We start from the raw sequence: 23,036 nt of genomic DNA, 5'->3' as shown, positions 1-23,036 counted from the left end.
TTCATTTCTTATAAATATGATATGAATAAAATTAATTGGAATTTGTATTCAATAAGAAGTAGAGAGTTAGTGAAGAAAAATATTTAAGTTATCGGCATAAGGTGAGTTAGGGTTTTGAAAAGTTATTATTTTTCAGTGTGACATTTTTAATAAAAATATAAAATTTTATAAGTGAATCTTAAATTCACTGCACTAATCTGTCATACTAAAATTTGTATGCTTTAACAATTAAAGGGATAGAGAGAAATGAATGGTCTTTTAGGGGAAAATTTTGCAATCACTCTAGAGATGATTGATTAAATTTAAATATAGCTAATCGTTTAGATATTAATCTTTCTAATATGATAAATAAAAGGAAAATTATTCTTTTAAATGAGATTACAGAACCAATTGATGAAATTAAATTTCAACAATAGTAGGAATCTGGATAATCTGAGTAACGACGAGGTATTCCTATTATCTCTAAAAAATGTGAGGGAAAAATGTTAAATTTACGCCAATAAATATTATATAAAATTGAGATTTTAAATAAAATCGATTTAAAGTTAATCCAGTAAATAAAGGGAATCAATGAATTATTCTGGCAATAATAGAGAATACTGCTCTTATTGATAGTGCACAATGGAAATGAGCTACTACATAGTATGTGTCATGGAGAATGATATCAATAGATGAGTTTGATAATATGATTCCGGTTAATCCTCCTACTGTAAATAAAAAAATAAATCCAAATGATCAAATAATAGATGGGTTTATGATAAATTTTGATCCATAATATGTGGCTAGTCATCTAAATATAATACTTTAATTCCTATCGGAATCGCAATAATTATTGTCGCAGAAGTAAAATAAGCTCGAGTGTCTACAACTAAACCTACCGTAAATATATGCTGAGCTCATACAATAAATCCTAAAAATCCAATCCCAAGTATTGCATATACTATTCCTAAGTTCCCAAAAGTTTCTTTTTTTCCTCCTTCATTAAAAATAATATGGAAAATTAGGCCAAATCTCGGTAAAATTAAAATATATATTTCAGGGTGTCCAAAAAATCAGAATAAGTGTTGGAATAAAATTGGATCCCCTCCTCCTTAGGATCAAAGAACGTGGTGTTTAAACTTCGGTCTGTTAGTAATATTGTGATAGCTCCTGCTAAAACAGATAATGATAAAAGAAGTAAAATTCTAGTAATTAATACTGCTCATGCAAATAAAGGTATTTGGTCATATTTTAAAGAATTATTTTTTATTTTTAAAATCGTTACGACAAAATTAATTAACCCTATAATTGAGGAGATTCCGGCAATATGTAAAGAAAAATTTGTTAAATCAACGGATAGTGATGGGCGATAAAGTTGTAAAGATAAAGGGGGGTAAATTGTTCGTCCAGTTCCTGAACCAGGAAATAATAATATTCTTCGGAGTAAAAGAAGTAATGAAGGTGGGATTATTCAAAATCTTATATTATTTATTCGAGGGAATGCTATATCTATGAATGGTATAACTATAACAAAAATTATTACAAACGCATGAGATGTTACAATTGAGTTATAAATTTGAACATTCTTAATTCATGTTCCAGGACTTCTTAATTCTATTTGAATGAGTATTCGTAATGAGGAACCAATTATTCCAGATCATATACTTGATAAAAAGTATAATATACCAATATTTTTATGGTGTGTAGAATAAAATCATTTTTTAAAATATATTAAGATTTATAATATACTACATATTTTTAAATTTGAAGGTTAATAGTGGTTTTAATTTAAAATCTTTATAATAATATTATGCCTGAAAAAGGAGTAAATTGTAAATTTATGTATAAAATTTGAATTACTAATATTAATTTTCATAATTTAATGAAAATTTTAAATTGAAAATTTAAGATATAAACGGCAACATGAATTTTTCGGATTCGTCAACCGGTTCGCGAGATATGCGAGTTTTGAGCGAAGAAATGGTTGAGCAGGCATAAAATTTTTCGCACTTCTCATGCTCGTAATGAACAACTAGAATGACCTAGAGGAAAAGAACTCATACCGCCGTAATCGGTCGTGCTTCTACTTGCGAACAGAGAGAACAATTTCGCGAGATATACGAGTTTGAAGCAAAGGGAAAGTTGAGAACGCAACAAATTTCTCCCTCTTCTGATACTCTTAAGGAATATCTATAATGGCTTAGGGGCAAAATACTCATACACAGTGGGAAAAATTTGTGGCATTCACAAATTTCCTTCGCTCGAAAATCGTATATCTCGCGATGTTATTGACGGATCCGAATAATTTCTTTCGCATTTGATAGTAGCAACTCGCGTGATTACAAGCGAATGAGTTTTACCTCCTAGGCCATTCTAGTTATTCGTTTCGGGCATCAGATGTGCGAAAAATTTGATGCATTTCTTTGTGCCAAACTCGCATATCTTGCGAACGGATAGACGAATCCGAAAAATTCCTGTTGCGTCTAAAAGTAGAAACTCTCCCCAGTGCAACAGTATGACTATTTTTCCCCTAAGCCAATCTAGTTATTCGTTATGAACATCAGAAATGCGGAAAATTGGATATTTTCTCAACCATTTCTTCGCTCCAAGCTCGCATATCTCGCGAACGGATGGACGAATACAAAAAATACCTTTTGTGATTGAAAGTAGAAACTCGCCCGAACACAACGGTATGAGTATTTTTCCCCTAAGCGAAACAAGTTATTCGTTTCGAGCATCAGAATTACGAGAAATTTGATATTTTCTCAACCATTTCCTCGCTCCACATTCGCATATCTCGCGAACGGATTGGCGAATCCGAAAAATTCCTGTTGCGTTTGAAAGTAGATACTCGCCCGATTACAAAGGTAAAACTATTTTTCCCTTAGGCCATTCTTGTTATTCCTTTCGAGTATCAGAGGTTCGAAGAATTTGATGTTTTCTCAACCATTTCTTCACTCCAAACAAGCATATTTCGCGAACGGATGGACGAATCCGAAAAATTCCTGTTGCGTCTGAAAATAGAAGATCGACCGACTATAACGGTACGAGAGTTCTTTCCCTAGGCTAATCTAGTTATTCGTTTCGAGCATCAGAAGTGCGAAATTTTGATGTTTTCTCAACCATTTCTTCGCTCCAAATTTGCATATCTCGCGAACGGATGGACGAATCTGAAAAATTCCTGTTGCATCTGAAAGTAGAAAATCGCCCCAATACAACGGTATGACTTTTTTTCCCCTAGGAAATTGTAGTTATTCGATCCGAGCATCAGAAATGCAAAAAATTGGATGTTTTCTCAACCATTCCTTCGCTCCAAATTCGCATATTTCGCGAGCGGATGGCCGAATCCGAAAAATTCCTGTTGCGTCTTAAAGCAGAAACTCGCCGGATTACAACGGTATGACTATTTTTCCCCTACGAAATTCTAGTTATGCAACTCGAGCATCAGAAATGCAAAAAATTTGATGTTTTCACAACCATTTCATCGCTCCAAACGCACATATCTCGCGAACGGATGAACGAATTTGAAAAATTCATGCTGCGTCTGAAAGTAGAAACTCGCCCGAATACAGCGGTGTGAATATTTCTTCCCCAGGCCAAACTAGTTTTTCGTTTCGAGCATCAAAATTGCGAAAAATTTGATGTTTTCTCAATCATTTCTTCGCACCAGACTCGCACATCTCGCGAACGGATGGACGAATCCGAAAAATTCCAGTTGTGTCTGAAAGTAGAAGCGCGTCCGAATACAACGGTGTGACTATTTGTTTCCCAGGCCAATCTAGTTATTCATTTCGAGCATCAGAATTGCGAAAAATTTGATGATTTCTCAATCATTTCTTCGCTCCAAACTCGCATATCGCGCGAACCGAAGAACGAATCCGAAATATTCCTGTTGGGTCTGAATGTAGAAACTCGCCCGTATACAACGGTCTGACTGTTTTTCCCCCAGGAAATTCTAGTTATTCCATTCGAGAATCAGAATTGCGAAAAATTTGATGTTTTCTCAACCATTTCTTCGTTGCAAACTCGCATATCTCGCGAAAGGATGGACGAATCTGAAAAATTCCTATTGCGTCTGAAAATAGAAGCTGGGCCGGTTACAACGGAATGACCATTTTTCCCGTTTCTGGTGCTCCAAACGAATAACTGAAGTTGCCTAAGGGAAAAATACTCATACCATTGTAATCGGGCGAGCTTCTATATTGAGGCGACAGGAATATTCCAGATTCGTCCATCCGTTCGCGAGATATGCGAGTTTGGACCGAAGGAGTGGTTGAGAAAGCACAAATTTTTTGCCCTTCTGATGCTCGAAACGAATAACTAGAGTGGCCTAGGGGTATGATTGTCATACCGCTGCATTCGGACGAGCTTCTCTTTTCAGGCGCAATGAGAATTTTTCGTATTGGCCATCCGTTCGCGAGATATACGAGTTTGGTGCGAAGAAATGGTTGAGAAAACATCAAATTTATCACAGTTCTGATGCTCGAAACGAATAACTACAATTGTCTAGGAGAAAAATAAAGTTACACGGTAAACGTTATACGTTATACGTTATACGTTGTACGTTATACGTTATACGTTATACGTTATACGTTGTACGTTATACGTTACAGATTATGCGTTGTACGTTATACGTTATACGTTGTACGCTATACGTTACACGTTACACACTATAGGTTACACGTTATACGTTATACGTTATACGTTATACGTTATACGTTATACGTTATACGTTATACGTTATACGTTATACGTTATACGTTATACGTTATACGTTATACGTTATACGTTATACGTTATACGTGATATGTTATACGTTATCCGTTATACGTTATACGTTATACGTTATCGTTATACGTTATACGTTATACGTTATACGTTATACGTTATACGTTATACGTTATACGTTATACGTTATACGTTATATGTTATAAGTTATACGTTATACGTTATACGTTATACTTTATTCGTTATTCGTTATTCGTAACACGTTATACGTTATACGTTATACGTTATACGTTATACGTTATTCGTTATACGTTATACGTTATACAGTATACGTTACACGTTATACGTTATACGTTATACGTTATACGTTATACGTTATACGTTACGCGGTATACGTTATATGTTATACGTTATACGTTATACGTTATACGTTTAACGTTATACGTTATACCGTATACGATATAGGTTATACCTTATACGGTATACGTTACACGTTATATCTTACACGTTCTACGTTATACGTTACACATTATGTGTTATACGTTATACGTTACACGTTATACGTTATATCTTACATGTTATATCTTATACGTTATACGTTATACGTTATACGTTCTACGTTATACGTTATACGTTATACGTTCTACGTTATACGTTATACGTTATACGTTATACGTTATTCGTTATACGTTATACGTTACATCTTACGCGTTCTACGTTATATGTTACACGTTATATGTTATACGTTATACGTTACACGTTATACGTTATACGTAATACGTAATACGTTATACGTTATACGTTATACGTTATACGTTATACGTTATACGTTATACGTTATACGTTATACGTTATACGCTATACGTTATACGTTATACGTTACGGTATACGTTATATGTTATACGTTATGCGTTATACGTTATACGTTACACGGTATACGTTATATGTTATACGTTATGCGTTATACGTTACACCTTATACGTTATACGTTATACGTTATACGTTATACGTTATACGTTACACGATATACGTTATATGTTATACGTTATACGTTATACGTTATACGTTATACGTTATACGTTATACGTTATACGTTATACGTTATACGTTATACGTTATACGTTATACGTTATACGTTATACGTTATACGTTATACGTTATACATTATACGTTATACGTTATACGTTATACGTTATACGTTATACGTTATACGTTATACGTTTTACGTTATACGTTACACGTTATATCTTAAACGTTCTACGTTATACGTTGCACGTTATATGTTATACGTTATACGTTACACGTTGTACGTTACACGTTATACGTTATACGTTATACGTTATACGTTACACGTTATACGTTATTCGTTATACGTTATACGTTATACGTAATACGTTATACGTTATACGTTACACGTTATACGTTACACGGTATACGTTATACGTTATACGTTATACGTTATACGTTATCCGATATACGGTATACGTTATACGTTATACGTTATACGTTATACGTTATACGTTATACGTTATAGTTTATACGTTATACGTTGTACGTTATACGTTATACGTTATACGTTATACGTTATACGTTATACGTAATACGTTACACGTTATACGTTATACGTTATACGTTATACGTTATACGTAATACGTTATACGTTTAACGTTATACGTTATACGTTACGCGGTATACGTTATATGTTATACGTTATACGTTATACGTTATACGTTTAACGTTATACGTTATACCGTATACGATATAGGTTATACCTTATACGGTATACGTTATACGTTATACGTTATACGTTATGCGTTATACGTTATACGTTATACGTTATACGTTATGTTTCTACTTCCACTTTTGGATGCAACAGAAATTATTCGGATTCTTCAATCCGTTCGCGAGATATGGCAGTTTGGAGGTAAGAAACGGTTGAGAAGCTCAAAATTTTGGCAGTTCTGATGCTCGAAACGAATAACTAGAATGGCATAGGGGAAAAGAACACACACCCTCGTAATCGCGCTAGTTTCTACTTTCCGATGCAACAGAAATTATTCGGATTCGTCAATCCGTTCGAGAGATATGGCAGTTTGGAGGTAAGAAACGGTTGAGAAACTCAAAATTTTCGCAGTTCTGATGCTCGAAACGAATAACTAGAACGGCCTAGGTGAAAAGTACACATACCGTTGTAATCGGGCGAGTTTCTACTTTCAGATGCAACAGAAATTTTGCAGATTCGTCAATCCGTTCGCGAGATATGGCAGTTTGGAGGTAAGAAACGGTTGAGAAGCTCAAAATTTTGGCAGTTCTGATGCTCGAAACGAATAACTAGAATGGCCTAGGGGAAAAGTATACATACCGTTGTAATCGGGCGAGTTTCTACTTTCAGATGCAACAGAAATCATTCGGATTCGTCAATCCGTTCGCGAAATATGGCAGATTGGAGGTAAGAAACTGTTGGGGAAACTCAAAATTTTCGCAGTTCTGATGCTCGAAACGAATAACTAGAATGGCCTAGGGGAAAAGTACACATACCGTTGAAATCGGGCGAGTTTCTGCTTTCAGATGCAACAGAAATTATTCGGATTCGTCTATCCGTTCGCGAGATATGGCAGTTTGGATTTAAGAAACGGTTGAGAAACTCAAAATTTTCGCAGTTCGGATGCTCGAAACGAATAACTAGAATGGCCTAGGGGAAAAGTACACATACCGTTGTAATCGGGCGAGTTTCTACTTTCAGATGCAACAGAAATTTTGCGGATTCGTCAATCCGTTCGCGAAATATGGCAGATTGGAGGTAAGAAACTGTTGACGAAACTCAACATTTTCGCAGTTCTGATGCTCGAAACGAATAAAGAGAATGGCATAAGGGAAAAGAACACATACCCTTGTAATCGCGCTAGTTTCGACTTTCAGATGCAATAGAAATTATTCGGATTCTTCAATCCGTTCGCGAGATATGGCAGTTTGGATGTAAGAAACGGTTGAGAAACTCAACATTTTCGCAGTTCTGATGCTCGAAACGAATAAAGAGAATGGCATAAGGGAAAAGAACACATACCCTTGTAATCGCGCTAGTTTCGACTTTCAGATGCAATAGAAATTATTCGGATTCTTCAATCCGTTCGCGAGATATGGCAGTTTGGATGTAAGAAACGGGTGCGAAACTCAAAATTTTCGCAGTTCTGATGCTCGAAACGAATAACTAGAATGGCCTAGGGGAACGGTACACATACCGTTGTAATCGGGCGAGTTTCTACTATCAGATGCAACAGAAATTATTCCGATTCGTCAATCCGTTCGCGAGATATGGCAGTTTGGAGGTAAGAAACGGTTGAGAAACTCAACATTTTCGCAGTTCTGATGCTCGAAACGAATAAAGAGAATGGCATAAGGGAAAAGAACACAGACCCTTGTAATCGCGCTAGTTTCGACTTTCAGATGCAATAGAAATTATTCGGATTCTTCAATCCGTTCGCGAGATATGGCAGTTTGGATGTAAGAAACGGTTGAGAAACTCAAAATTTTCGCAGTTCTGATGCTCGAAACGAATAACTAGAATGGCCTAGGGGAAAAGTACCCATACCATTGTAATTGGGCGAGTTTCTACTTTCAGGTGCAACAGAAATTATTCGGATGCGTCAATCCGTTCGCGAGATATGGCAGTTTGGAAGTAAGAAACGGTTGAGAAACTCAAAATTTTCGCAATTCTGACGCTCGAAACGAATAACTAAAATGGCCTAGGGGAAAAGTACACATACCGTTGTAATAGGGCGAGTTTCTACTTTCAGATGCAACAAAAATTTTGCGCATTCGTCAATCCGTTCGCGAGATGTGGCAGTTTGGATGTAAGAAACGGTTGAGAAATTCAAAATTTTCGCAGTTCGGATGCTCGAAACGAATAACTAGAATGGCCGAGGGGAAAAGTACACATCGCGTTGTAATCGGGCGAGTTTCTACTTTCAGATGCAACAGAAATTTTGCGGATTCGTCAATCCGTTCAAGAGATATGGCAGTTAGGAGGGAAGAAACGGTTGAGAAACTCAACATTTTCGCAGTTCTGATGCTCGAAACGAATAACTAGAATGGCCAAGGGGAATAGTACACATAGCGTTGTAATCGGGCGAGTTTCTATTTTCAGATGCAACAGAAATTTTGCGGATTCATCAATCCGTTCGCGAGATATGGCCGTTTGGATGGAAGAAACGGTGGAGAAACTCAAAATTTTCGCAGTTCGGATGCTCGAAACGAATAACTAGAATGGCCGAGGGGAAAAGTACACATCGCGTTGTAATCGGGCGAGTTTCTACTTTCAGATGCAACAGAAATTTTGCGGATTCGGCAATCCGCTCAAGAGATATGGCAGTTAGGAGGGAAAAAACGGTTGAGAAACTCATTATTCTCGCAGTTCTGATGCTCGAAACGAATAACTAGAATGGCCAAGGGGAAAAGAACACATTGCGTTGTAATCGGGCGAGTTTCTATTTTCAGATGCAACAGAAATTTTGCGGATTCATCAATCCGTTCGCCAGATATGGCCGTTTGGAGGGAAGAAACGGTTGAGAAACTCAAAATTTTCGCAGTTCTGATGCTCGAAACGAATAAGTAGAATGGCCTAGAGGAAAAGTACACATAGCTTTGTAATCGGACGAGTTTCTACTTTCAGATGCAACGGAAATTATTCGGATTCGTCAATCCGTTCGTGAGATATGACAGTTTGGAAGTAAGAAACGGTTGAGAAACTCAAAATTTTCGCAATTCTGACGCTCGAAACGAATAACTAAAATGGCCTAGGGGAAAAGTACACATACCGTTGTAATAGGGCGAGTTTCTACTTTCAGATGCAACAAAAATTTTGCGCATTCGTCAATCCGTTCGCGAGATGTGGCAGTTTGGATGTAAGAAACGGTTGAGAAATTCAAAATTTTCGCAGTTCGGATGCTCGAAACGAATAACTAGAATGGCCGAGGGGAAAAGTACACATCGCGTTGTAATCGGGCGAGTTCCTACTTTCAGATGCAACAGAAATTTTGCGGATTCGTCAATCCGTTCAAGAGATATGGCAGTTAGGAGGGAAGAAACGGTTGAGAAACTCAAAACTTTCGCACTTCTGATGCTCGAAACGAATAACTAGAATGGCCTAGGGGAAAAGGACACATACCGTTGTAATCGGGCGAGTTTCTACTTTCAGATGCAACAGAAATTATTCGGATTCGTCAATCCGTTCCCGAGATATGGCAGTTTGGATGTAAGAAACGGTTGAGAAACTCAAAATTTTCGCAATTCTGACGCTCGAAACGAATAACTAGAATGGCCTAGGGGAAAAGTACTCACACCATTGTAATCGGGCGAGTTTCTACTTCCAGATGCAAAAGAAATTATTCGGATTCGTCAATCCGTGCGGGAGATATGGCATTTTGGAGGGAAGAAACGGTTGACAAACTCAAAACTTTCGCACTTCTGATGCTCGAAACGAATAACTAGAATGGCCTAGGGGAACAGTACACATACCGTTGTAATCGGGCGAGTTTCTACTTTCAGATGCAACAGAAATTATTCCGATTCGTCAATCCGTTCGCGAGATATGGCAGTTTGGAGGTAAGAAACGGTTGAGAAACTCAAAATTTTCACAGTTCTGACGCTCGAAACGAATAACTAGAATGGCCTAGGGGAAAAGTACACATAGCGTTGTAATCGGGCGAGTTTCTACTTTCAGATGCAACAGAAATTATTCGGATTCGTTAATCCGTTCGCGAGATATGGCAGTTTGGAGGTAAGAAACGGTTGAGAAACTCAAAATTTTCACAGTTCTGACGCTCGAAACGAATAACTAGAATGGCCTAGGGGAAAAGTACCCATACCATTGTAATCGGGCTAGTTTCTACTTCCAGGTGCAATAGAAATTATTCGGATTCTTCAATCCGTTCGCGAGATATGGCAGTTTGGAGGTAAGGAACGGTTAAGAAACTCAAAATTTTTGCAGTTCTGATGCTCGAAACGAATAACTAGAATGGCCGAGGGGAAAAGTACACATCGCGTTGTAATCGGGCGAGTTTCTATTTTCAGATGCAACAGAAATTTTGCGGATTCATCAATCCGTTCGCGAGATATGGCCGTTTGGAGGAAAGAAACGGTTGAGAAACTCAACATTTTCGCAGTTCTGATGCTCGAAACGAATAAATAGAATGGCCTAGGGGGAAAGTACCCATACCATTGTAATCGGGCGAGTTTCTACTTCCAGGTGCAACAGAAATTATTCGGATGCGTCAATCCGTTCGCGAGATATGGCAGTTTGGAAGAAAGAAACGGTTGAGAAACTCAAAATTTTCGCAATTCTGACGCTCGAAACGAATAACTAAAATGGCCTAGGGGAGAAGTACACATACCGTTGTAATAGGGCGAGTTTCTACTTTCAGATGCAACAAAAATTTTGCGCATTCGTCAATTAGTTCGCGAGATATGGCAGTTTGGATGTAAGAAACGGTTGAGAAATTCAAAATTTTCGCAGTTCGAATGCTCGAAACGAATAACTAGAATGGCCGAGGGGAAAAGTACACATCGCGTTGTAATCGGGCGAGTTTCTACTTTCAGATGCAACAGAAATTTTGCGGATTCATCAATCCGTTCGCGAGATATGGCCGTTTGGAGGGAAGAAACGGTTGAGAAACTCAAAATTTTCGCAGTTCGGATGCTCGAAACGAATAACTAGAATGGCCGAGGGGAAAAGTACACATCGCGTTGTAATCGGGCGAGTTTCTACTTTCAGATGCAACAGAAATTTTGCGGATTCGTCAATGTGTTCAAGAGATATGGCAGTTAGGAGGGAAGAAACGGTTGAGAAACTCATTATTTTCGCAGTTCTGATGCTCGAAACGAATAACTAGAATGGCCAAGGGGAAAAGTACACATAGCGTTGTAATCGGGCGAGTTTCTATTTTCAGATGCAACACAAAAATTTTGCGGATTCATCAATCCGTTCGCGAGATATGGCCGTTTGGAGGGAAGAAACGGTTGAGAAACTCAAAATTTTCGCAGTTCTGATGCTCGAAACGAATAAATAGAAGGGCCTAGGGGATGAGTACGCATAGCGTTCTAATCGGGCGAGTTTCTACTGTCAGACGCAAAATAAATTTTGCGGATTCATCAATCCGTTCGAGAAATATGGCCGTTTGGAGGGAAGAAACGGTTGAGAAACTCAAAATTTTCGCAGTTCTGATGCACGAAACGAATAACTAGAATGGCCCAGGGGAGAAGTACACATACCGTTGTAATCGGGCGAGTTTCTACTTTCAGATGCAACGGAAATTATTCGGATTCGTCAATCCGTTCGCGAGATATGGCAGTTTGGATGTAAGAAACGGTTGAGAAACTCAAAATTTTCGCAGTTCTGATACTTGAAACGTATGACTAGAATTGCGTAGGGGAAAAGTACACACACCGTTGTAATCGGGCGAGTTTCTACTTTCAGATGCAACAGAAATATTGCGGATTCGTCAATGTGTTCAAGAGATATGGCAGTTAGGAGGGAAGAAACGGTTGAGAAACTCAAAATTTTCGCAGTTCTGATGGTCGAAACGAATAAGTAGAATGGCCTAGGGGAAAAGTACATATACCGTTGTAATCGGGCGAGTTTCTACTTTCAGATGCAACAGAAGTTATTCGGATTCGTCAATCCGTTCGCGAGATATGGCAGTTTGGAGGTAAGAAACGTTTGAGAAACTCAACATTTTCGCAGTTCTGATCCTCGAAACGAATAACTAGAATGGCATAGGGGAAAAGAACACATACCGTTGTAATCGCGCTAGTTTCTACTTTCAGATGCAACTGAAATTATTCGGATTCGTCAATCCGTTGGCGAGATATGGCAGTTTGGATGTAAGAAACGGTTGAGAAACTCAAAATTTTCGCAGCTCTGATGCTCGGAACGGATAACTAGAATGGTCTAGGGGAAAAGTACACATACCGTTGTAATCGGGCGAGTTTCTACTTTCAGATGCAACAGAAATTTTGCGGATTCGTCAATGTGTTCAAGAGATATGGCAGTTAGGAGGGAAGAAACGGTTGAGAAACTCATTATTTTCGCAGTTCTGATGCTCGAAACGAATAACTAGAATGGCCAAGGGGAAAAGTACACATACCGTTGTAATCGGGCGAGTTTCTACTTTCAGATGCAACAGAAATTTTGCGGATTCGTCAATCCGTTCGCGAGATATGGCAGTTTAGAGGGAAGAAACGGTTGAGAAACTCAAAACTTTCGCACTTCTGATGCTCGAAACGAATAACTAGAATGGCCTAGGGGAAAAGTAAACATACCGTTGTAATCGGGGGAGTTTCTGCTTTCAGATGCAACAGAAATTTTGCGGATTCATCAATCCGTTCGCGAGATATGGCAGTTTGGAGGTAAGAAACGGTTGAGAAACTCAAAATTTTCACAGTTCTGATGCTCGAAACGAATAACTAGAATGGCCTAGGGGAAAAGTACTCACACCATTGTAATCGGGCGAGTTTCTACTTCCAGATGCAAAAGAAATTATTCGGATTCGTCAATCCGTTCGGGAGATATGGCATTTTGGAGGGAAGAAACGGTTGACAAACTCAAAACTTTCGCACTTCTGATGCTCGAAACGAATAACTAGAATGGCCTAGGGGAACAGTACACATACCGTTGTAATCGGGCGAGTTTCTACTTTCAGATGCAACAGAAATTATTCAGATTCGTCAATCCGTTCGCGAGATATGGCAGTTTGGAGGTAAGAAACGGTTGAGAAACTCAACATTTTCGCAGTTCTGATGCTCGAAACGAATAAATAGAATGGCATAAGGGAAAAGAACACATACCCTTGTAATCGCGCTAGTTTCGACTTTCAGAGGCAATAGAAATTATTCGGATTCTTCAATCCGTTCGCGAGATATGGCAGTTTGGAGGGAAGAAACGGTTGAGAAACTCAAAATTTTCGCAGTTCTGATGCTCGAAACGAATAACTAGAATGGCCTAGGGGAAAAGTAAACATACCGTTGTAATCGGGGGAGTTTCTGCTTTCAGATGCAACAGAAATTTTGCGGATTCATCAATCCGTTCGCGAGATATGGCAGTTTGGAGGTAAGAAACGGTTGAGAAACTCAAAATTTTCACAGTTCTGATGCTCGAAACGAATAACTAGAATGGCCTAGGGGAAAAGTACTCACACCATTGTAATCGGGCGAGTTTCTACTTCCAGATGCAAAAGAAATTATTCGGATTCGTCAATCCGTTCGGGAGATATGGCATTTTGGAGGGAAGAAACGGTTGACAAACTCAAAACTTTCGCACTTCTGATGCTCGAAACGAATAACTAGAATGGCCTAGGGGAACAGTACACATACCGTTGTAATCGGGCGAGTTTCTACTTTCAGATGCAACAGAAATTATTCGGATTCGTCAATCCGTTCGCGAGATATGGCAGTTTGGATGTAAGAAACGGTTGGGAAACTCAAAATTTTCGCAGTTCAGAGGCTCGAAACGAATAACTAGAATGGCCTGGGGGAAAATTACACATACCGTTGTAATCGGGCGAGTTTCTACTTTCAGATGCAACAGAAATTATTCGGATTCGTCAATCCGTTCGCGAGATATGGCGGTTTGGACGTAAGAAACGGTTGAGAAACTCCAAATTTTCGCAGTTCTGATGCTCGAAACGAATAACTAGAATGGCCTGGGGAAAAGTACCCACACCGTTGTAATCGGGCGAGTTTCTACTTTCAGATGCAACAGAAATTTTGCGGATTCGTCAATCCGTTCGCGAGATATGGCAGTTTGGATGTAAGAAACGGTTGAGAAACACAAAATTTTCGCAGTTCTGATGCTCGATACGAATAACTAGAGTGGCCTAGGGGATAAGTACTCATACCGTTGTAATCGGGCGAGTTTCTTTTTTCAGATGCAACAGAAATTATTCGGATTCGTCAATCCGTTCGCCAGATATGGCCGTTTGGAGGGAGGAAACGGTTGAGAAACTCTAAATTTTCGCAGTTCTGATGCTCGAAACGAATAAGTCGAATGGCCTAGGGGAAAAGTACATATACCGTTGTAATCGGGCGAGTTTCTACTTTCAGACGTAACAGAAATTATTCGGATTCGTCAATTCGTTCGCGAGATATGGCAGTTAGGAGGGAAGAAACGGTTGAGAAACTCAACATTTTCGCAGTTCTGATGCTCGAAACGAATAACTAGAATGGCCAAGGAGAAAAGTACACATAGCGTTATAATCGGTCGAGTTTCTATTTTCAGATGCAACAGAAATTTTGCGGATTCATCAATCCGTTCGCGAGATATGGCCGTTTGGAGGGAAGAAACGGTTGAGAAACTCAACATTTTCGCAGTTCTGATGCTCGAAACGAATAAATAGAATGGCCTAGGGGGAAAGTACCCATACCATTGTAATCGGGCGAGTTTCTACTTCCAGGTGCAACAGAAATTATTCGGATGCGTCAATCCGTTCGCGAGATATGGCAGTTTGGAAGAAAGAAACGGTTGAGAAACTCAAAATTTTCGCAATTCTGACGCTCGAAACGAATAACTAAAATGGCCTAGGGGAGAAGTACACATACCGTTGTAATAGGGCGAGTTTCTACTTTCAGATGCAACAAAAATTTTGCGCATTCGTCAATTAGTTCGCGAGATATGGCAGTTTGGATGTAAGAAACGGTTGAGAAATTCAAAATTTTCGCAGTTCGAATGCTCGAAACGAATAACTAGAATGGCCGAGGGGAAAAGTACACATCGCGTTGTAATCGGGCGAGTTTCTACTTTCAGATGCAACAGAAATTTTGCGGATTCATCAATCCGTTCGCGAGATATGGCCGTTTGGAGGGAAGAAACGGTTGAGAAACTCAAAATTTTCGCAGTTCGGATGCTCGAAACGAATAACTAGAATGGCCGAGGGGAAAAGTACACATCGCGTTGTAATCGGGCGAGTTTCTACTTTCAGATGCAACAGAAATTTTGCGGATTCGTCAATGTGTTCAAGAGATATGGCAGTTAGGAGGGAAGAAACGGTTGAGAAACTCATTATTTTCGCAGTTCTGATGCTCGAAACGAATAACTAGAATGGCCAAGGGGAAAAGTACACATAGCGTTGTAATCGGGCGAGTTTCTATTTTCAGATGCAACACAAAAATTTTGCGGATTCATCAATCCGTTCGCGAGATATGGCCGTTTGGAGGGAAGAAACGGTTGAGAAACTCAAAATTTTCGCAGTTCTGATGCTCGAAACGAATAAATAGAAGGGCCTAGGGGATGAGTACGCATAGCGTTCTAATCGGGCGAGTTTCTACTGTCAGACGCAAAATAAATTTTGCGGATTCATCAATCCGTTCGAGAAATATGGCCGTTTGGAGGGAAGAAACGGTTGAGAAACTCAAAATTTTCGCAGTTCTGATGGTCGAAACGAATAAGTAGAATGGCCTAGGGGAAAAGTACATATACCGTTGTAATCGGGCGAGTTTCTACTTTCAGATGCAACAGAAGTTATTCGGATTCGTCAATCCGTTCGCGAGATATGGCAGTTTGGAGGTAAGAAACGTTTGAGAAACTCAACATTTTCGCAGTTCTGATCCTCGAAACGAATAACTAGAATGGCATAGGGGAAAAGAACACATACCGTTGTAATCGCGCTAGTTTCTACTTTCAGATGCAACTGAAATTATTCGGATTCGTCAATCCGTTGGCGAGATATGGCAGTTTGGAGGTAAGAAACGGTTGAGAAACTCAACATTTTCGCAGTTCTGATGCTCGAAACGAATAAATAGAATGGCATAAGGGAAAAGAACACATACCCTTGTAATCGCGCTAGTTTCGACTTTCAGAGGCAATAGAAATTATTCGGATTCTTCAATCCGTTCGCGAGATATGGCAGTTTGGAGGGAAGAAACGGTTGAGAAACTCAAAATTTTCGCAGTTCTGATGCTCGAAACGAATAAATAGAAGGGCCTAGGGGAAAAGTACTCACACCATTGTAATCGGGCGAGTTTCTACTTCCAGATGCAAAAGAAATTATTCGGATTCGTCAATCCATTCGTGAGATATGACAGGTTGGAGGTAAGAAACGGTTGAGAAACACAAAATTTTCGCTGTCCTGATGCTCTAAACGAATAACTAGAATGGCCTAGGGGAAAAGTAGACATACCGTTGTAATCGGGCGAGTTTCTACTTTCAGATGCAACAGAAATTATTCGGATTCGTCAATCCGTTCGCGAGATATGGCAGTTTGGATGTAAGAAACGGTTGAGAAACTCAAAATTTTCGCAGTTCAGAGGCTCGAAACGAATAACTAGAATGGCCTGGGGGAAAATTACACATACCGTTGTAATCGGGCGAGTTTCTACTTTCAGATGCAACAGAAATTATTCGGATTCGTCAATCCGTTCGCGAGATATGGCAGTTTGGACTTAAGAAACGGTTGAGAAACTCCAAATTTTCGCAGTTCTGATGCTCGAAACGAATAACTAGAATGGCCTGGGGAAAAGTACCCACACCGTTGTAATCGGGCGAGTTTCTACTTTCAGATGCAACAGAAATTTTGCGGATTCGTCAATCCGTTCGCGAGATATGGCAGTTTGGATGTAAGAAACGGTTGAGAAACACAAAATTTTCGCAGTTCTGATGCTCGATACGAATAACTAGAGTGGCCTAGGGGATAAGTACTCATACCGTTGTAATCGGGCGAGTTTCTTTTTTCAGATGCAACAGAAATTATTCGGATTCGTCAATCCGTTCGCCAGATATGGCCGTTTGGAGGGAAGAAACGGTTGAGAAACTCTAAATTTTCGCAGTTCTGATGCTCGAAACGAATAAGTCGAATGGCCTAGGGGAAAAGTACATATACCGTTGTAATCGGGCGAGTTTCTACTTTCAGACGTAACAGAAATTATTCGGATTCGTCAATTCGTTCGCGAGATATGGCAGTTTGGAGGTAAGAAACGGTTGAGAAACTCAAAATTTTCGCAGTTCTGATGGTCGAAACCAATAACTAGAACGGCCTAGGGGAACAGTACACATACCGTTGTAATCGGGCGAGTTTCTACTTTCAGATGCAACACAAATTATTCGGATTCGTCAATCCGTTCGCGAGATATGGCAGTTTGGACGTAAGAAACGGTTGAGAAACTCAAAATTTTCGCAGTTCTGATGCTCGATAGGAATAACTAGAATGGCCTAGGGGAAAAGTACACATACCGTTGTAATCGGGCGAGTTTCTACTATCAGATGCAACGGAAATTATTCGGATTCGTCAATCCGTTCGCGAGATATGGCAGTTTGGATGTAAGATACGGTTGAGAAACACAAAATTTTCGCAGTTCTGATGCTCGCAACGTGTGACTAGAATGGCGTGGGGGAAAAGTACACACACCGTTGTAATCGGGCGAGTTTCTACTTTCAGATGCAACAGAAATTATTCGGATTCGTCAATCCGTTCGCGAGATATGGCAGTTTGGATGTAAGAAACGGTTGAGAAACACAAAATTTTCGCAGTTCTGATGCTTGAAACGTATGACTAGAATGGCGTAGGGGAAAAGTACACACACCGTTGTAATCGGGAGAGTTTCTACTTTCAGATGCAACAGAAATATTGCGGATTCGTAAATCCGTTCGCGAGATATAGCAGTTTGGAGGGAAGAAATGGTTGAGAAACTCAACATTTTCGCAGTTCTTAGGCTCGAAGCGAATAAGTAGAATGGCCTAGGGGAAAAGTACACATACCGTTGTAATCGGGCGAGTTTCTACTTTCAGATGCAACAGAAAATATTCGGATTCGTCAATCCGATCGCGAGATATGGCAGTTTGGAGGTAAGAAACGGTTGAGAAACTCAAAATTTTCGCAGTTCTGATGCTCGGAACGGATAACTAGAATGGCCTGGGGGAAAATTACACATACCGTTGTATTCGGGCGAGTTTCTACTTTCAGATGCAACAGAAATTATTCGGATTCGTCAATCCGTTCGCGAGATATGGCAGTTTGCAGGTAAGAAACGGTTGAGAAACTCGAAATTTTCGCAGTTCTGATGCTCGAAACGAATAAGTAGAATGGCCTATGGGAAAAGTACACATACTGTTGTAATCGGGCGAGTTTCTACTATCAGATGCAACAGAAATTATTCGGATTCGTCAATCCATTCGTGAGATATGACAGGTTGGAGGTAAGAAACGGTTGAGAAACTCAAAACTTTCACACTTCTGATGCTCGAAACGAATAACTAGAATGGCCTAGGGGAAAAGGACACATACCGTTGTATTCGGGCGAGTTTCTACTTTCAGATGCAACGGAAATTATTCGGATTCGTCAATTCGTTCGCGAGATATGGCAGTTTGGAGGTAAGAAACGGTTGAGAAACACAAAATTTTCGCTGTCCTGATGCTCTAAACGAATAACTAGAATGGCCTAGGGGAAAAGTAGACATACCGTTGTAATCGGGCGAGTTTCTACTTTCAGATGCAACAGAAATTATTCGGATTCGTCAATCCGTTCGCGAGATATGGCAGTTTGGATGTAAGAAACGGTTGAGAAACTCAAAATTTTCGCAGTTCAGAGGCTCGAAACGAATAACTAGAATGGCCTGGGGGAAAATTACACATACCGTTGTATTCGGGCGAGTTTCTACTTTCAGATGCAACAGAAATTATTCGGATTCGTCAATCCGTTCGCGAGATATGGCAGTTTGGACGTAAGAAACGGTTGAGAAACTCCAAATTTTCGCAGTTCTGATGCTCGAAACGAATAACTAGAATGGCCTGGGGAAAAGTACCCATACCGTTGTAATCGGGCGAGTTTCTACTTTCAGATGCAACAGAAATTTTGCGGATTCGTCAATCCGTTCGCGAGATATGGCAGTTTGGATGTAAGAAACGGTTGAGAAACACAAAATTTTCGCAGTTCTGATGCTCGATACGAATAACTAGAATGGCCTAGGGGATAAGCACTCATACCGTTGTAATCGGGCGAGTTTCTTTTTTCAGATGCAACAGAAATTATTCGGATTCGTCAATCCGTTCGCCAGATATGGCCGTTTGGAGGGAAGAAACTGTTGAGAAACTCAACATTTTCGCAGTTCTGATGCTCGAAACGAATAAATAGAATGGCTTAAGGGAAAAGAACACATACCCTTATAATCGCGCTAGTTTCGACTTTCAGATGCAATAGAAATTATTCGGATTCTTCAATCCGTTCGCGAGATATGGCTGTTTGGAGGTAAGAAACGGTTAAGAAACTCCAAATTTTTGCAGTTCTGATGCTCGAAACGAATAAGTAGAATGGCCTAGGGGAAAAGTACACATACCGTTGTAATCGGGCGAGCTTCTACTTTCTGATGCAACAGAAATTATTCGGATTCGTTAATCCGTTCGCGAGATATGGCAGTTTGGAGGTAAGAAACGGTTGAGAAACTCAAAATTTTCGCAATTCTGACGCTCGAAACGAATAACTAAAATGGCCTAGGGGAAAAGTACACATACCGTTGTAATAGGGCGAGTTTCTACTTTCAGATGCAACAAAAATTTTGCGCATTCGTCAATCCGTTCGCGAGATGTGGCAGTTTGGATGTAAGAAACGGTTGAGAAATTCAAAATTTTCGCAGTTCGGATGCTCGAAACGAATAACTAGAATGGCCGAGGGGAAAAGTACACATCGCGTTGTAATCGGGCGAGTTTCTACTTTCAGATGCAACAGAAATTTTGCGGATTCGTCAATCCGTTCAAGAGATATGGCAGTTAGAAGGGAAGAAACGGTTGAGAAACTCAACATTTTCGCAGTTCTGATGCTCGAAACGAATAACTAGAATGGCCAAGGGGAAAAGAACACATAGCGTTGTAATCGGGCGAGTTTCTATTTTCAGATGCAACAGAAATTTTGCGGATTCATCAATCCGTTCGCCAGATATGGCCGTTTGGAGGGAAGAAACGGTTGAGAAACTCAAAATTTTCGCAGTTCTGATGCTCGAAACGAATAAGTAGAATGGCCTAGAGGAAAAGTACACATAGCTTTGTAATCGGACGAGATTCTACTTTCAGATGCAACGGAAATTATTCGGATTCGTCAATCCGTTCGTGAGATATGACAGTTTGGAGGTAAGAAACGGTTGAGAAACTCAACATTTTCGCAGTTCTGATGCTCGAAACGAATAACTAGAATGGCCCAGTGGAATAGTACACATACCGTTGTAATCGGTCGAGTTTCTACTTTCAGATGCAACAGATGTTATTCGGATTCGACAATCCGTTCGCGAGATATGGCAGTTTGGGGGTAAGAAACGGTTGAGAAACTGAAAATTTTCGCAGTTCTGATGCTCGAAACGAATAACTAGAATGGCCTAGGGGAAAAGTACACATACCGTTGTAATCGGGCGAGTTTCTACTTTCAGATGCAACAGAAATTATACGGATTCGTCAATCCGTTCGCTAGATATGGCAGTTTGGAGGTAAGAAACGGTTGAGAAACACAAAATTTTCGCAGTCCTGATGCTCGAAACGAATAAGTAGAATGGCCTTGGGGAAAAGTACATATACCGTTGTAATCGGGCGAGTTTCTACTTTCAGACGTAACAGAAATTATTCGGATTCGTCAATTCGTTCGCGAGATATGGCAGTTTGGAGGTAAGAAACGGTTGAGAAACTCAAAATTTTCGCAGTTCTGATGGTCGAAACCAATAACTAGAACGGCCTAGGGGAACAGTACACATACCGTTGTAATCGGGCGAGTTTCTACTTTCAGATGCAACACAAATTATTCGGATTCGTCAATCCGTTCGCGAGATATGGCAGTTTGGACGTAAGAAACGGTTGAGAAACTCAAAATTTTCGCAGTTCTGATGCTCGATAGGAATAACTAGAATGGCCTAGGGGAAAAGTACACATACCGTTGTAATCGGGCGAGTTTCTACTATCAGATGCAACGGAAATTATTCGGATTCGTCAATCCGTTCGCGAGATATGGCAGTTTGGATGTAAGATACGGTTGAGAAACACAAAATTTTCGCAGTTCTGATGCTCGCAACGTGTGACTAGAATGGCGTGGGGGAAAAGTACACACACCGTTGTAATCGGGCGAGTTTCTACTTTCAGATGCAACAGAAATTATTCGGATTCGTCAATCCGTTCGCGAGATATGGCAGTTTGGATGTAAGAAACGGTTGAGAAACACAAAATTTTCGCAGTTCTGATGCTTGAAACGTATGACTAGAATGGCGTAGGGGAAAAGTACACACACCGTTGTAATCGGGAGAGTTTCTACTTTCAGATGCAACAGAAATATTGCGGATTCGTAAATCCGTTCGCGAGATATAGCAGTTTGGAGGGAAGAAATGGTTGAGAAACTCAACATTTTCGCAGTTCTTAGGCTCGAAGCGAATAAGTAGAATGGCCTAGGGGAAAAGTACACATACCGTTGTAATCGGGCGAGTTTCTACTTTCAGATGCAACAGAAAATATTCGGATTCGTCAATCCGATCGCGAGATATGGCAGTTTGGAGGTAAGAAACGGTTGAGAAACTCAAAATTTTCGCAGTTCTGATGCTCGGAACGGATAACTAGAATGGCCTGGGGGAAAATTACACATACCGTTGTATTCGGGCGAGTTTCTACTTTCAGATGCAACAGAAATTATTCGGATTCGTCAATCCGTTCGCGAGATATGGCAGTTTGCAGGTAAGAAACGGTTGAGAAACTCGAAATTTTCGCAGTTCTGATGCTCGAAACGAATAAGTAGAATGGCCTATGGGAAAAGTACACATACTGTTGTAATCGGGCGAGTTTCTACTATCAGATGCAACAGAAATTATTCGGATTCGTCAATCCATTCGTGAGATATGACAGGTTGGAGGTAAGAAACGGTTGAGAAACTCAAAACTTTCACACTTCTGATGCTCGAAACGAATAACTAGAATGGCCTAGGGGAAAAGGACACATACCGTTGTATTCGGGCGAGTTTCTACTTTCAGATGCAACGGAAATTATTCGGATTCGTCAATTCGTTCGCGAGATATGGCAGTTTGGAGGTAAGAAACGGTTGAGAAACACAAAATTTTCGCTGTCCTGATGCTCTAAACGAATAACTAGAATGGCCTAGGGGAAAAGTAGACATACCGTTGTAATCGGGCGAGTTTCTACTTTCAGATGCAACAGAAATTATTCGGATTCGTCAATCCGTTCGCGAGATATGGCAGTTTGGATGTAAGAAACGGTTGAGAAACTCAAAATTTTCGCAGTTCAGAGGCTCGAAACGAATAACTAGAATGGCCTGGGGGAAAATTACACATACCGTTGTATTCGGGCGAGTTTCTACTTTCAGATGCAACAG

The 23,036-nt window shown here is 39.9% G+C and overlaps 1 pseudogene; it reads right to left on the bottom strand.

The window, feature by feature from the left end:
* Positions 1-896: 896 nt before the first annotated feature.
* Positions 897-1,678, bottom strand: LOC143149416 (cytochrome c oxidase subunit 1 pseudogene; annotated as a pseudogene).
* Positions 1,679-23,036: the final 21,358 nt, after the last annotated feature.

This window comes from Ptiloglossa arizonensis, chromosome 7 (assembly GCF_051014685.1).
Source record: "Ptiloglossa arizonensis isolate GNS036 chromosome 7, iyPtiAriz1_principal, whole genome shotgun sequence".
NCBI classification, from domain to species: Eukaryota; Metazoa; Arthropoda; class Insecta; order Hymenoptera; family Colletidae; genus Ptiloglossa; species Ptiloglossa arizonensis.
The sequence above is the reverse complement of the archived record's forward strand: the minus strand, read 5'-3'. Positions and strand labels throughout refer to the sequence as shown.